Genomic DNA, 16,097 nt, shown 5'->3' with positions numbered 1-16,097 from the left:
TTTGTGGTGTACCCAGAAACTTTCTGTGGTGTTCTCCAGAATCTCTATGATGTTCCCAAAAGAACTCGAGAAGTCTCTGCCATATCTCCAAAAACGAATCAAAGAAGATATCTTTGAATCAAACCAGTGCACAATTGAGATGAAAATCTACAGATCTAAAATGGACAAATAAATAATTAAATCCGTGATTTCTTGGTTAAGATATTTCTTATTCTCTATCTAGGATTGTAACGTGCTGTATACGTTTTTGCGTTAGAATCGTGCAATAAGATGCGGGGTTGTACTTGAGATTAATAATTAACACACTTCATCGTAACTGCCATGTTAACGACTGACGTGGGATCGTAAGCGTGTTTGATGTTTGTGTTGTTACAGGTGATTATACCTGATCCTGATCAATGTTACTCTGGCTACGTTTCCCTATCTAGCTATACTGCCAAATCTTCATATATCACGCTTATATTTACCGTCATCATATATGTAACCAGTAAAAAGCTATGATTCCTTACCTACATGTAGCTTTACTACCAAATCCCTGATCTTTATATATCACGCTCATTTACCTTATTAATATATAAATGTACAGTAAAAATCTATGATCTTTTCTCTTAATTATTAAACTTGAAACACTAGTATACTATATACATGGACATTTTTGCTGCAGCTATACTTTTGCTATTTTCGCCCTCTGTTATGAGGGTGAATTTTCATGATGGCGAGTACTAGCTAGTACACAGCACGCGATATATAGCAAATTTACATGCAGGCTGGAATGAAGAAGGCAAGAATATGGATTTTACCTTTGAAAGGTAAATATTTGCCTGGCGAAAGTTTGCGGTACACACTTACATGTCCTAGGAATTCAAAATGACCAGATACTATGCACAATATTCAGTAGATATTTATAGATTTTCAAAAATATATATTTGGAAATTTCACCGTTACATTTCGTTGAGGTAAATGAACTTGGTACAACTAGGTTCTGCCTTACCTGTAGCTGTCATCAATATCATCACGAGAACCTTGAGTTTTATTTGGGTAGAGGACTGTTAATTATGGTAAAGCCAATTTTTTGTGTCTATGAATCGTGTGTGTAATTGAATCAGTGAATTTTAAGTCACCAATAAAAGCTAGTTGTTTCCACAAAGAAGTGAATGCTGAACTTGAGTTTTTTTTGGTCGATACGCAGAAGCTCGTGTTTTATAACCTTTACCTGTACTACGGTAAAGAAAACATCATGAAGTGCATGAAACAGAGGAAAAAGTAACACTGAAAAAATTATGCTACTTCCTTATTATGGCTTAGAGTGATTATTTAATTGTTTAAGGACAAGGATAAGTATGGTCCAGCAACTCTAAAAAATTTGATAACCACTCCTTATGTTCCATTATGCCGTCAAGGTCGTCAGTACATATCAGTCTTTTGTTTGCTCTTACAAGATACAAGAATTTTTATTTAGAGTCGTGTTTGTAACAATGCAACTTTAGCCCAGAAGAGCTATTCTTACGACTATATATAACAATCCTAATTAATAGAAACAACAAAATATCACAAAGGTAGCATGCATCACAGATAGTTGAATAAAAAGTAAAATAGCATGGTAAGTAAAAGTCATGCAAACATAAAGTTCATGCAGCATATAAATTAATTTAAGAGACGTTTCAGTCTAATGTACATATATGTCAATATGGCAAACACTAAAAATTGACAGAATACATGCTAATATAACATAATCTAAAACAACAATACAATTGTACCAGGATTCGAACCTGGGACCTCCAAACTATAGGCAGATGCTCTAACTGTGCTACCTGGTTGCCAGCTAAGTTTGGCTACACCTGTGTGCTATAAATACCTGTTTCCCAGCATCTACTCTGAGAGTTGAGACCAGTCCGTGTATACCAGCACGCCCTAAGTTTGGGGATGAGCTTGGTGTCTATAGTCCCTGTTTCCCAGCATCCACTCTGAGAGTTGAGACCAGTCTGTGTATACCAGCACGCCCTGAGTTTGGGGATGAGCTTGGTGTCTATAGTACCTGTTTCCCAGCATCCACTCTGAGAGTTGAGACCAGTCTGTGTATACCAGCACGCCCTGAGTTTGGGGATGAGGGGTGTTGTGAGGTATAGTGCTGAGGCTGACAAATGTTATACAGTGTCTAGGTACACCACAGTGTAGCTGGTACCTCTCTACAGACTCAAAGCCACATACACCATGTAAACATCCCGTCTATTGGTTTTCTTTTTAACTAATTAATGTCTGTCCATTCCATTTCAGACTCTACGACTAATTACAAGAGTGGAGATGTTGTAGAGCCCAGTTAAGGAGATACTTCCAGAAAATTGGAGAAAGTGTTACTCACTTTTACGTGAACTTCACAAAAAAGAGTGTATTTTGTGAACGTGGATGGTTGGAGACAGAGGCTGGGAAGTTTAGAAAGTGTGGGATTACTTCAAATATTCATGGATTAGTTTTGTTCCCTGTATATCAACATTGGACTCAACCTGCCTTTCCAGTAGGAACGTAGCATTGTGTTGTGTAGGGGTGGAAGGTAGTTAACTTTTTATCTTTATTTTAATTTGAAGACAGCGTGGAGTTACCAAACTTCCTTCAAACTCACAGAACAAAGATTCTTACCAGCGGTGATTCATCAATACTACAAAGTGCAATTTGCAGATTTTGTTAAAAAAAATTGTTTATAGCTATTTGCACTGAAGTAGTTTGCCATTGTTTGGAGTGTGTTACCTTGTGTGTACTGGCAATCACAAACTACTGGAACCAGCCAACAATTTTCCCCCGTGGATTATCAATGCTGTAAAGGACTTGATCATCAGTGTTCTAGGGGATGGTAGCTGTGTAACTTCAGCGCTTTCCTGGTGAGTAGTTTTTCATATGTTTATAAACGTAAGAAGGCTGACTTCGGAGCATGTAGAGTAGATGGAGTAAGATCTCCATGGCGATAAGGACAAGACGGAGGGGTACTACACATTTTTGTTTCTCAGAGCGGATTCTGGAGATCGTAAGCCCTGATAATGTCCATGACATGTACCATTTCATTAGGAACATCGTTTTTTATTTTGAAAACTGATTGATAGTGGTAACGGAACACTGATGTTGAGTTGTAGTACTTATATAGTTCCTCAATACCTGTGTAATTACCTGACAAAGTAAAATGTAAAGGGTAACTTACATGATGTAGTACTAATATAGTTCCTCAATACCTGTGTAATTACCTGACAAAGTACACTGTACACTTACATGATGTAGTACTAATATAGTTCCTCTATACCTGTGTAATTACCTGACAAAGTAAACTGTACAGGGCAACTCACATGATGTAGTACTTATATAGTTCCTCAATACCCGTGTAATTACCCGACAAAGTACACTGAACAGGGTAACTTACATGATGTAGTACTAATATAGTCCCTCAATACCTGTGTAATTACCTGACAAAGTAAACTGTACAGGGTAACTCACATGATGTAGAACTTATATAGATCCTCAATACCCGTGTAATTACCTGACAAAGTAAACTGTACAGGGTAACTTACATGATGTAATACTTATATAGATCCTCAATACCCGTGTAATTACCTGACAAAGTACATTGTACAGGGTAACTTACATGATGTAGTACCTATATAGTCCCTCAATACCTGTGTAATTACCTGACAAAGTACACTGTACAGGGTAACTTACATGATGTAGTACTTATATAGTCCCTCAATACCCGTGTAATTACCTGACAAAGTACATTGTACAGGGTAACTTACATGATGTAGTACTAATATAGTCCCTCAATACCTGTGTAATTACCGGACAAAGTACACTGTACAGGGTAACTTACATGATGTAGTACTTATAAAGTCCCTCAATACCTGTGTAATTACCTGACAAAGTACACTGTAAAGGGTAACTTACATGATGTAGTACTAATATAGTCCCTCAATACCTGTGTAATTACCTGACAAAGTACACTGTACACTTACATGATGTAGTGCTTATATAGTTCCTCAATACCCTTGTAATTACCTGACAAAGTACACTGTACAGGGGAACTTACATGATGTAGTACTTATAAAGTCCCTCAATCCCTGTGTAATTACCTGACAAAGTACACTGTAAAGGGTAACTCACATGATGTAGTACTTATATAGTTCCTCAATACCCTTGTAATTACCTGACAAAGTACACTGTACACTTAAATGATGTAGTACTTATATAGTCCCTCAATATCTGTGTAATTACCTGACAAAGTACACTGTACACTTAAATGATGTAGTACTTATATAGTCCCTCAATATCTGTGTAATTACCTGACAAAGTACACTGTACTGGGTAACTTAAATGATGTAGTACTTATATAGTTCCTCAATACCCTTGTAATTACCTGACAAAGTACACTGTACACTTAAATGATGTAGTACTTATATAGTCCCTCAATACCCGTGTAATTACCTGACAAAGTGCACTGTACAGGGTAACTTACATGATGTAGTACCTATATAGTCCCTCAATACCTGTGTAATTACCTGACAAAGTAAACTGTACAGGGTAACTTACATGATGTAATACTTATATAGATCCTCAATACCCGTGTAACTACCTGACAAAGTAAACTGTAAAGGGTAACTTACATGATGTAGTACTTATATAGTCCCTCAATATCAGTGTAATTACCTGACAAAGTACACTGTACACGCTAACTAACATGATGTAGTAGTTATATAGTTCCTCAATACCTGTGTAATTACCTGACAAAGTAAACTGTACAGGGTAACTCACATGATGTAGTACTTATATAGTCCCCCAATACCCGTGTAATTACCTGACAAAGTAAACTGTACAGGGTAACTTACATGATGTAGTACCTATATAGTCCCTCAATACCTGTGTAATTACCGGACAAAGTACACTGTACAGGGTAACTCACATGATGTAGTACTTATATAGTTCCTCAATACCCTTGTAATTACCTGACAAAGTACACTGTACAGGGGAACTTACATGATGTAGTACTTATAAAGTCCCTCAATACCTGTGCAATTACCTGACAAAGTACACTGTAAAGGGTAACTTACATGATGTAGTACTTATATAGTCCCTCAATATCAGTGTAATTACCTGACAAAGTACACTGTACAGGCCTGTGTAATTACCTGACAAAGTACACTGAACAGGGTAACTTACATGATGTAGTACTTATAAAGTCCCTCAATACCTGTGTAATTACCTGACTAAGTACACTGTACAGGGTAACTTACATGATGTAGTACCTATATAGTTCCTCAATGCCTGTGTAATTACCTGACAAAGTACACTGTACACTTACATTATGTAGTACTTATATAGTCCCTCAATACCTGTGTAATTACCTGACTAAGTACACTGTACAGGGTAACTTACATGATGTAGTTCTTATATAGTTCCTCAATACCCGTGTAATTACCTGACAAAGTGCACTGTACAGGGTAACTTACATGATGTAGTTCTTATATAGTTCCTCAATACTCATATAATTACCTATGCATTTTGATTGTGTACAAAGCTAACCATGGAAGTTATTTATTTGGCCTGAAGTTGAAAATTAATTATTATAAACAAAATTATAACATGTGGTCACATATTTTCCATTACAAAATCCTAATTACTCCAAAACAATTAGCCAAAAAGCTACTGAGAATAAAATTAATGTTTGGTTCAGCAAGATTTCCCCCAAAGTAATAATTAAGAAGACAACACTGATGCTAGGGTCGTCAATGTCAACAACATTAGACTCTTTAATTGTCAGGAGACATTTATTTGTATATTTAGGGTTTTGTTATGGCCGTTAGAAACTCATTTACCTGTTCGGGGGAGTAATTTTACTGTTCTATAATAAAAAAAAAAATGAAAAATGAAACCTCCTCAGATACAGAAATTAAAAACAAATTATTTGTACCCGTAGGTTTACGTTAGGTGTAGTCGTTATGGTGATTGAACAAATTACCCCCATATTCCTCATCGTAACCAACTATGCCTCACCCACGGCAGGTCTTCGCCTTGTCAACCGAACAATATGTGCTCAAATACATACTTAAAACACTCTAACCTCCGATATCAAAGATGAAAAAATATTAACATATACAGTTGAACCTTATGTGTGGTAAGATTGGATATGAGTAATCATAGGACGGATATCAGTTTAAAATAAGATTTAAATTGTTTCAGAATTATAGATAAATGGTTGAACTAACAAGGCCATGTTGTATTTGGTTATTTGATAAGACCCTAATGTTATATTTGAGGGTGGAGAGTTAATAGAAGAAATAAAAACAAACTTTATTACATTTTTTTTCATTCCATTTAGTAGAAAAATTGAGTCTACAGTCCTTTACTGAAGAGGGCAATGTCCATTTTCTCCTCCAAGTTTTAAATGAATCTTAAATCAAGGGAAAATGATGAGGTCATGTTACGAAGAACTTGTACAAGAAGTCCTTATGGTACCATCAGTTTTCTCCTACGTTTCCCAAGCCGTTATTGTGTCGGTGTGTCATATTATGACATAACAGGTAACAGTATTAAACATGGTGACTGGAATTCCTAGCAAAATAAATTTTAATTCATTCACCCCTGATTTTCATATTGAACTATTCCAACCATTGAATTGGAAGGGTTCAAATGTGTCTTCAGGGGTGAATGAGACATGGTGACTGGAATTCATGGCAAAATAAAAATCAGCGCTGTGAGTTCTCTTGTTTTTGTGGTCAAATTTTATTGACAGATTGAGTCTGTTGACTTGACAACTCTCCCTATTTTGGAGGGAGACTCATGATTTTTTACTCTAAACTTGAACATTTTCATCCACTGATTTTTCTAAGCTATCATGTTTTCATCTGAAGAAATTAACAGTTCAAAAGATGTCATTTTAAAGTATTTTTCCTAGGGGATATATAAGCACAGTTTAGTATGTTTTTTATTTTAAGCATGTAGAACCAACCCCCCCGATGTAAATTTTAAAAAGTTGACAAATATGTCTGTGATGAATAGAATCTCAAACTTGTTCCTATTTTAAACCTTGCTGCAGCTGATTTAAATGATATGTATTGGGAATAATGATGGAGATTCTGTATGTCAAAGTATATAGGAACAATATTCACATAAGGTACTTAATGTATGTGGAATAAAGCTACAACAGGAAGGTGTCTTATGATCTTGAAAATTATGGGTTTTTTTAATTTAAAAAAAAAAGACTGTTACGTACAACTAGCATGAACATTGGGGTATAAATGTATAATGTGACTTGCTACTGGCAACTTACTATGATTAAAGGGGATATTCTTGGCAGAACATTTGATCCACACAGCAATCAGAATCTATAATGAAACAAGGCTATGTTGCTGTCGTTACACATTAGCAGATTTACATATGGACTTTGTGTCTGACTAATTAAAAAGCCCTGTAATGTATTGCAAGGTCAAAATCATGTTTTCAAGGACGTCTTAGACTTTTTGTACAAATAATTAAATAGCCCTGTGATCTATCACAGAGGTCAAAATCATGTTTAAATGACGTCATAGACTTTTTGCATGACTTACTAATTAGCCCTGTGATCTATGACAGAGGTCAAAATCATGTTTACAAAGCCAACTTGATTGTAAAGTTATGTTCAGATGTCTTTATAAAAACTGAATTCTGACGAAATCTGTGATATTTTTAAGAAGGAAAGGTATTTAGAAAGAATAAGCATTTTCCGCTAGCAAAATATCACGCCTTAACAAATCTTTTAAGCCGGGGTGCAAGATGTATGCCACCTTACACATTATAATATACTGATGTGCCAGAGTTATCTCCCTTAGAGTTTTCACCTAGAACAAAATGCTTTATTTCATTAATTAAACCAAGTCATAAAAGTTGTCTGGAAAGATATTTCACATGTTTCATAGCTTTGAACTCCTTGGTAAGGAGATAAGTGTCATTTCCAGGCGACATACACCCTTAAGTATTTTTTTGGAACTGAAAGTTAGCTCCATTGCCCTGCTGACTTGACGTTCCCTTTAATATTTTACAAGGCGTTTTTGCCACTCTGTGAAAGTACTGACCTCTGTACAAATATTGAGATAAAATCCCTCACTTGTTTAGATAAACGTACTCTTGGTATTATGCAGGATAGTTTTTGTCGCTAATGGGACATGTAACACTTTTAAAGATAAAGTTTTCAAAAATAAACAAATAAACAACAGAATTTTGACAGCATGATTTGATAGAATCAGTCAGTGAGCTGTCGGCCAATACTAAATACTTCACAGTTAAGGCTGCTAGTGACGTCTTACTTTGACATGCTCCTCCTTTTCAAACGAGTTCTACTCTCAAAAATAAAGAAATTTGAAAATATTTTTTTATGACTTTAGAAAATCATGTTGATGACACTTGGGTAGTTCCGAGATATTAGAAATTGTTTATCAAAAATGATAAGTTTATATATTTTAAAACAATTATAAAAAACAAGTAAATTCTGTCAACTTATAATTGTCACCTTTGTTTGCCTGAATGGGAATGCATAAATGTCCCATAAGGATCCTGCATAGCTGGGTAGGTGCAGATCTCAAGCTTTTTTATGCTTTATTTAGGGAATCAAACCCGGCCCATCTTGGTGAAACGCCAGTGTGCTATCCACTGCATCATCTAACCCCCTGCAGTTATTCTCTGTAAGGCAGCATATGTCTTTAAGTCAGTACTGATCTCTTGAATTAAGATTCAACAGCATTCACCTGTAATTAAAAATGGGGACACTGCATGGAAGTCAAACCCTGGCCATCTTGGTGAAAAGTGTGTGTACTATCTCCTGCATCACCAAACCCTAGTTGTTCTCTGTAAGGTAGCAGATGTCCTTAACTCATTCACCCCTGAAGTCACATTTGAACTCTTCCAATTCAAAGGTTGGAATAGTTCATTATAAAATGTCAGGGGGGAATGAGCTAAGTCAGCACCATTTTCTTGAATTAAGTTAGTAAGTTTCAATAGCATTTAACTAATTGAAATCAGAACACATTTAAAATGTTAAGGGGAGAACACAATGTTTCGATTGAAATGTTGTGAAGATTCTTAAGTAACTGTAATTAATATTTGATCACTGTGTGTTAAGTGTTCCAACCGTTAGTGGGCATTTTAGATGAGCTTGGCTACATGTAATCCAGCATTGTTAGGTTAATGAAAGATTCAGGTTAAACTCCAACATGTAATACTTCCATATTGATATAATATAAAACCCAATACACATATCCCTGGATCCAATATAATCACATACAGATAACATATGCAAAAATATGCATATTTAAATAACTATTTAAAAAAAAAATCAATTTGAAAATTTCATTTATTTTATCTTTAGGCGAACATAGCTTGATACAGCAAAGCCCTGACATTTTAACATTTTAAAAATTGAAAATTTGGGAGCTGTTTACCAACAATTGCTGTAAAGTCAGTGCTAAGGTAACTGTCATAAATACATGTCCTTTAGGGGGTTAAAGTGAAGTGTCTCCCCACAAACATTTTAAGTTGAACGATTTTAATTCAATAAATAAAATGTCCTAAAAGTTCAAGTAGATGTGTTTGATTTCCCCTGACAGTTAAGTTTGGTCTTAAGTTTTTTCAAACAAAAAATCTTTTCATTTAAAAGAATTCTTATTTGAAAGAAAATTGAAGTAGACAAAAGAAAGTAGGGAGGAAACTATAGTATTCGGAGGGAACCCACATTGTCGGGCATGTGACCCCATTGGGGAATCAAACCCCGACCATCTTGGTGAAAAACGATCAAATAGTTCAAATAAAATAAAATTAACATCATTTATCAACTACGTAAGCCTTATTTAGTTTTTCGTTTAAAAGAGTTCTTATCTTAAAATAATACATACATCTGTAATGATATTAGATAGATAACTCAAGTCATCATGTGTGATCTTAAATGTGAACTCGAGACGGGAGTTATTTTTACAAAAGAAATATCTATAATGACAATAGTTAGATGATCCCAATCATTGAGTTTGGTGTTAAAACAGTGGCAGATCCAGAGACCTATCTGGGGAAAGGGTTTCAAAATTTCCAGGGATGTTTCAATGTGAAGAAAAATAGAGGAAAATGGTGAAAATACATGATATTTTAAAGAAAATTATCAGGGGACGTGTGTGTGTGTTCTTGAAGCCCCCCCCCCAATTTTTTTTTACCTGGATCCGCTACTGTAAAAGTCTGTTGTAATTCTGGTTGGTAATGTACTTACTGTTAGCTGGAGACAATTCTTCTCCGCTGAACATTAATTCTTGTCACTGATATCCCAGTGTTGTAATATATTGCTCTGAAAAAATTCTAATTTATTTCTGTCTGCTATTAATTATTTTATCTTAAAGTCTTGGGTCCAGCCTTTTAGTTCCATTTTTTGTTTCATTTAAATAATGTTGAAATTTTCTACTGAACTTAAATGGATAGGGGTGGGTTTATTACCAGGTACTGGCTTATTGCCAGAGAGATATGGTAATTATTTGGAATAATTTTGTAAGAAAATGCATTAAGCAAACTATAGGACACTGGGGTAAAACTACCCACCAGGGTTCTGGTTATGTAACCTCATCAGCTTAATGTTATGATGAGTTAAACGTGCCAAGCACGTGGCGAGATCACTCGCTGTCCGCAAATACCACCAAAACAATCACTGACTAATCGTTTACAAGATCGTGGTAATAAATATACAATAAAATGCTGATTAATTCCGTAGAAGTTAGAAGAATAATCCAAGCGAAATTTTTTCCATGTAGCTGAATATAAGACAAGCGTATGTACTGAATCACGTGACTTGCGCATGTCATCTCGTGAGATCTCTCAGTGTGGTTGATTTGCATAAAATGGTGATCATGTTGAATCCCATGACAAGTGTTTTTTTGCTTCATTTAAAATATTTTTATAAAAATATTACGAATCTGAAATTTACCTGTATGTGTGTAAGCTAACAAAGCTTATGTCATTGATACACCCGGGTCCATGGTAATTGTATTAACCACCATAAGATGGGTTTACTTTAATTACACGATGTTCAGTAAAAAAATCACATTAATTTGTTAAAATATTTTTTTCCCACTGAACATTAAAAGATGTACTACACAGCCCCGCTGAATTATTGATAGGTGATATCCACGCCAGGACACCTAAGGCTTCTCCTAGCAGTAATGATATATCTCACCTACCAGTATATCACCTCCAGACAAAAGAGTTCTATTAAGTACTGAGGCATTTCTACATCAATACAGTTTTAAGATAGCATTTAATATGAAAACAGCATGAAAATATTCATATATTTAATGTGAATGCATATATTTTATTGCTATAAGGTAGAACTTTCATAACACTATATTTATCATGGGCAGGACATCAATGGTTGCAAACAGTTGGTAGCAAAACTCTGATAATATCTACTATATTGATGGCTGTTTTTGTCTGGAGGAAGGAATCAAGGCTTAATTTGTCTGGGGCGGCCAGAGTAAGTTAATTCTTCGTTAATTCATGTCAGACGAGGACGGACAGCTTTTAGTAGTTACCATATTGAATACTCTTCCCTATTTGTTCCAAGGCCCTATTACCAAACGATGTAACTTTTGTCTTTGATCAGATATACCAAGTTTTATATAACACGTACTGGCCTTGAAAACTCTTTGAAACAGAACTTGTGTCTCAGATGTAAAGGATGTTGTCAGCTTATTTCTATGGATATTGGGTACAAAAAACCTGGAAGCTTCATCTGGTTTCTAAAAGTAGCTCTTACTAGACTTCCCAAACCCCAAAAGCCTGCATGTGTTAGGACCTGGGTCGTTTAACAGGATTTATATGGTATTATATACCACCTGTATGCCAGACTGAATTTACACCTATATGTTTTTATATATTTATTGGGATTAATTGACTAGGCTAATAGATAACCTGTAGCCAGAAAGAGGCTGTGTTGTTGCCAGAAAGAGGCTGTCGTGTTGATAGCTGCGGAAGGTAATTGTTACGTGATGTGACATGTCATGAATATTATAGTAGAACGTCATATCGATACGGGACGTTCGTTATGAATATTATAGTAGAACGTCATATCGATACAGGGCGTTCGTTATGAATATTATAGTAGAACGTCATATCGATACAGGACGTTCGTTATGAATATTATAGTAGAACATCGTATCGTTACGGGACGTTCGTTATGAATATTATAGTAGAACGTCATATAGATACAGGACGTTCGTTATGAATATTATAGTGGAACGTCGTATCGATACGGGACGTTCGTTATGAATATTATAGTAGAACGTCTTATAGATACAGGACGTTCTTTATGAATATTATAGTAGAACGTCGTATCGATACCGGACCTTCGTTATGAATCTTATAGTAGAACGTCATATCGATACAGGATGTCGTTAGGAATATTATAGTAGAACGTCGTATCGATACCGGACCTTCGTTATGAATCTTATAGTAGAACGTCATATCGATACAGGATGTCGTTAGGAATATTATAGTAGAACGTCGTATCGATACCGGACCTTCGTTATGAATCTTATAGTAGAACGTCATATCGATACAGGACGTCGTTATGAATATTATAGAAGAACGTCATTTCGATACAGGACGTTCGTTATGAATATTATAGTAGAACGTCCTGTATCGATACAGGACGTTCGTTATGAATATTATAGTAGAACGTCGTATCGATACGAGACGTTCGTTATGAATATTATAGTAGAACGTCATATCGATACAGGACGTTCGTTATGAATATTCCATGTTAAATTGTACAGAGAATCAATATAAATATAATATTTTTATTTTTAAGAGGATTGACGACTGCCATTACTTAACATTGTTTGCCTTTATTCCACCATATAGTACTACATGTTAGTGATACCATATTTATCCTGCAAAAAGCCCAGGAGCAAACACTAATCTCAGACGCAATGTGGGGTTGAGGATATCAAAAGGCAATTTAAAAAACATTTGTTGGTAGATCTAATGAATCAGAACAATGGGTGGGCTTATTACCAGATACATATGGGGGTAAGTTCTAATGTCACACCAAAATTCCCACCTCACATTTGCTGATTTTCAAGATATGGAATGATGCCAGATATTCAATGTTGACTTGGTTAATATAGTGTTATGCTGAAGCCATGGCAGCTAGTGTATTCAAAATGTACCAAACTATGTATCTGAACGCTACCAACCCATTGCACTTTATAAATTAGGTCATGTTTAGCCCCAGGGCAAGTCAAACTTACGGACAACACGACAACACGAAATCACGCGAGATGTTGGAAAAGTGAAAGGCTTCTGACAAAACATGCAATGCATTGTCCTGTCCTGACCTTGCACAAGTTTTTTATTTTCATGTAGTTTTGATCTGATGCCAAATTTATGGAAAGCGTGATTGTGTAGCCACAGCCTGTAGCACTGGGTCGGGGAATTCCTCAAGTTAACACTATAACGTTACAACCTCACGGCCAATCTGCTTGGCTGATTCACAGACGATTAATCGGGTCTTAGACAGAATATAGACAACACAGGAACACAACGATGTTGAGTTGTATTTTATCCGTCCTACTCGAACAGCACCAGTAACGATTTGTTTGACAACACTAAGTTGACGACAGCAATCCGATTAAAAAGATCTGTGTTTCTTTCTTTTTCTACATCACAATTAATTAAGGCAGCTTGCTATAGTCGATAAGTCCTGAACATTGTTAAGTTGATTTAGATTTCATTTCACCGTTTATATTTGACTCTGGCTCTTGAAACATTTATTTAGATTTTATTTTCATTTTAATGTTTGTATATAACTCCGGTTCTTGAATATATGAAACCGTCTTACATAGTCGTGATTCATTACTCAACTGTGAAGGGAGCAGTCATTACTTGGCATAAAGTTGAGATAATAATTACTCCCTGATATATATCGTTTTGCAATTCTGAGGCACTACTCCTCTCCTGGCACATGGTCAATGATGTATATATAATAAAGAACTAGTTTTGTTTTACTAACCCAATAACATTACAAACGCTGTAACATACGACCAGGGAGGTTTCAGAGGGCTTAGATGGTCCGTAGGCTTATCACCACTAAATGATGTGTAGGTATTCGTACGGATCGGCTTGGAGCTAATTACGACTGTTTTACTGGTAACATTAGATAATTGATGTCTGATCTTAGTCACTGACAATCTTTATTTTAAAAAAAACCTCCTTTGTTCTTTGTTGATTGTTTTTCTTTTCCTGGTGGAGTTATATATATACCCACATCTTATTGATTTAGAAATAAAACTTACAAGCTAGCTACCACAGCTGAAGCAGCAGGTGTACCTCTGATCTGGAGGCTTTTATTTCCTCTCGGACATCAAAGATTGACAATTATGTATCGGAGGAGGGGGTTCTTTATTGTAGTCAGGTGCTTGTATTGATAGTAAGTAGGTAGGGTGACTCAACAGTCCCCCTCCGCCTTCCCCTCAGTCTTCCCTGTACACCAACCTCACACACACTCATACATGTAAACATATACCTACATCATGTATATACAAACATGTGAAGACACATTCTGGGATGAATCAGAAATTAGAAGTTTACAAAGAGGAAATTGTTCCTAATAGAATTCTATGAATCATGAATAACAATGTGATAATGTAATTCTTGGAAGTTTTCACTTTAGCAAGGGTCTGCTGAGTGAAAACAAAACTTTGGGTTAGTTGTAAAGGACTTTATGTCTTATCAACAGCTTATGTACAAGTTTCATAAATATGGTATGATATGGGAATAAATTCAAATTATTTTATCACATATCCAGAAATGTGTGCAAATAATTGTACAAAAAATATTCTCTGGCCATATCATTAAAGTTTTGAAAGTTATCATTTGTTTTGATCTTATGCAGCATCACGAAGCCATGATGTCATGAAATTGTTGAAATCCTACATCAAGATGATTTCACCCGTTACAGAATGCACACAATGGCCACTAGAAACGTGTCGGTATGTTATACAGGCTAACTAGATGGATTAACTATATATGTGGCACAAAAGTGTTCTTATTTTAAGGCCAAAGATGTAATTAAATGTTTTTAGAGATTTGAAGTTGATTTACTGAGGAAATTTTGGCATACCACGAATGAGATTACAATCCAGCCCGTCTGTGTCTTCAGCAGGGGATCAGACATATGTGGCAGAAAATTCAGTAATTTCAAATTTTAGATGGGTATGAGGTGTGAAATTGAAAATTTTCATAAAAAATGTTTAAAATTTATGGTAAAAATTCTTACACCATGCAGACAGAGACTTAATTCAGTTATCCTAAATACCCACTGCCATACCTCTCACGGAATAGATCAAACAAGTTAAGTATAAGGCCAATATAAAGTGCACATGTGGCACAAAATTTTCAATTACAGGGTTCCTAAAGTCTCTAAGTAATTGTTTATTTATATAAGGGCCCCAGATGGTTTTCTCCACCAAATCTACTGCCTTATCCCCCTTATAAAATGTCTTTGGTACATCCCTTCTGAAGGTAGTTGAGTCCAATGTGGGATCTTGGGGGTTTCATTAGTGACATTTATATTGGAAATGGTTTTTTGTCCAGGTGTCAGAACGCAGGTGCGCTACATTTGTCTGGGGAAGAGGTAAAAGATGTTAGACGGTAGGATACCATTGTACAGTTGTCTGATGTAGACCTTCAGGGTGTTTTCATGGACAGATGTAACTATTTAACAATTGTCATATAGGACATATTTGGATATAGAAAGGTGTTCCTTTTAGATATAGACAGGTGTATTTTTATACGCCCGTCGAAGACGGGGACGTATTATGTTATCACGTGAGCGGGCGGGCGGGCGTGCGAACGATGTCCGCTCGATATCTCAAGTAATTATTAACGGATTAACTTCAAACTTCACCACAAGGTTAATTACCATGAAAGCTCAGACAAGTTCGATAACCGCCATTATCCGACCATAATTTGTGGAGTTATGCCCCTTTATGGACTTGCCGAAACAGTGTCCGCTCGATATCTCGAGTAATTATTAACGGATTAACTTCAAACTTCACAACAAG

The 16,097-nt window shown here is 35.7% G+C and overlaps 1 protein-coding gene across 3 annotated transcripts in view; it reads left to right on the top strand.

Annotated features, from left to right (window-relative positions):
- Positions 1 to 1,860: 1,860 nt before the first annotated feature.
- The window catches only part of LOC110464288 (kin of IRRE-like protein 1), a 131,857-nt gene continuing 117,620 nt past the window's right edge, over positions 1,861 to 16,097 (top strand). For all 3 annotated transcript variants that reach the window (XM_021519424.1, XM_021519422.1, XM_021519423.1), the window contains exon 1: positions 1,861 to 2,873. The gene's annotated coding sequence lies outside the window, so the exon portion shown is untranslated. The remainder of the gene's footprint in view (positions 2,874 to 16,097) is intronic.

This window comes from Mizuhopecten yessoensis, unplaced genomic scaffold (assembly GCF_002113885.1).
Source record: "Mizuhopecten yessoensis strain PY_sf001 unplaced genomic scaffold, ASM211388v2 scaffold10979, whole genome shotgun sequence".
NCBI classification, from domain to species: domain Eukaryota; kingdom Metazoa; phylum Mollusca; class Bivalvia; order Pectinida; family Pectinidae; genus Mizuhopecten; species Mizuhopecten yessoensis.
Note: the sequence above shows the minus strand (reverse complement) of the source record. Positions and strands in the feature narration are given on the sequence as shown.